The following is a 1,296-nucleotide window of genomic DNA, read 5'->3' on the forward strand; positions in this document are numbered from 1 at the left end:
GTTATTTGGTGTTATTAGGTGCAACAACGGCTCCTAGCAGCCTTATGATTCCAGTTTCCTCTTATTTTTCTCGAAATGCGTGTGGTCTCTGATTTTTGTCCTTTGGTAATTTAATTGCCCTCCTAAATTTATATATATATGACTATGATCCATAACATTTATGAGTTCTGCTAAATTTGTGTTGTTACTCAAAGAATATTTCTACTTAAACCCATTTTTACCGCTGCAATGCACCTCGAGTACAATCCAAGTCATGCAATGAAAACCCTAAAAAAGGATCTCTTTTAGCACCATTTATTTAAAAATGCATTAAAAAAACCATTTGTTAATGACTACACAACTAATAATTTTCATACAAAGAATCACGTGACTTTCAAGAAATAATAAAATTGTATTATATACTTATTCAATATAATATCATATCTATTTTGATTTTATGATTCTTAAAGTCAACACTTCACATAATTACATTTCCCCACTTCTATAAGAATAGACGAAATTATGATCAGCTCTAAACATATTTTCATAAAATGAAGTTCAATGGTCTTACTTTGTTCGTGGTAGTTCTCCTATGTCTTCTGTTATCTGCTGCTGCAAAAACCCAACGGACGACTGTTCAGCCCCACGCCTATAAAAAACTAGGTATAGTCAAAGGCATATATTTTTCCTGTATTCTCTCCGACTATTTACGTCCGTTCTTCATCATATTTTTGATAAAATTATTCAGGTAACCTAAATTAACACCTTTACAAAGTTAAACTGTGTATGCGAAAATTAACACCTTAGACGAAGTCAAACTGTGTAAATGTTCTTTTGTTTGAAAAATGAAAATATTCCATTCATGAATAGATAACAAGAATGTATTAACAAATTTTAAACATAACAATGTTTTCATAGACTTCATCATATTATTGTTTATTTATTGCTTTCCCTCATGCTGAAAAAGCCACTGCTAGTAGCGAAGAAATTAAATGGAAGTTATTAAAAATCATTGTTCACAAAAGTTTGTATATTGCTTTGATATACCCAATTACATTTGAAAATAATATTAAAAAATAAAAAGGATTGAAATGGATTTGAGCTCGTAGAGCATACGTTTGCAATTGAGAAAAAAAAATAGAAGATTTTTTTTACTTAGTGTTTGTAAAATTAACGAAAAAGTAAATGTTTTCGATTGGAATATAAAATAATAAGAAAGTTATTTAATTGATTTTCATCGAAAATGTTTTATATCTAAACTTTAATTAAAAGGTTAGAGCAGCAGAAATTAAATATGTGGTTGGAATTGAATATCAA

The 1,296-nt window shown here is 28.8% G+C and overlaps 1 long non-coding RNA gene across 1 annotated transcript in view; it reads left to right on the forward strand.

The window, feature by feature from the left end:
* The first annotated feature begins 524 nt into the window (after positions 1–524).
* The window catches only part of LOC145162258 (uncharacterized), a 3,586-nt gene continuing 2,814 nt past the window's right edge, over positions 525–1,296 (forward strand). The window contains exon 1 of the long non-coding RNA XR_013738989.1: positions 525–642. This is a non-coding gene — a long non-coding RNA (uncharacterized LOC145162258). The remainder of the gene's footprint in view (positions 643–1,296) is intronic.

This window comes from Lactuca virosa, chromosome 1, assembly GCF_052849685.1.
Source record: "Lactuca virosa cultivar CGN04683 chromosome 1, Lactuca_virosa_CGN04683_v6, whole genome shotgun sequence".
Taxonomy (NCBI): Eukaryota; Viridiplantae; Streptophyta; class Magnoliopsida; order Asterales; family Asteraceae; genus Lactuca; species Lactuca virosa.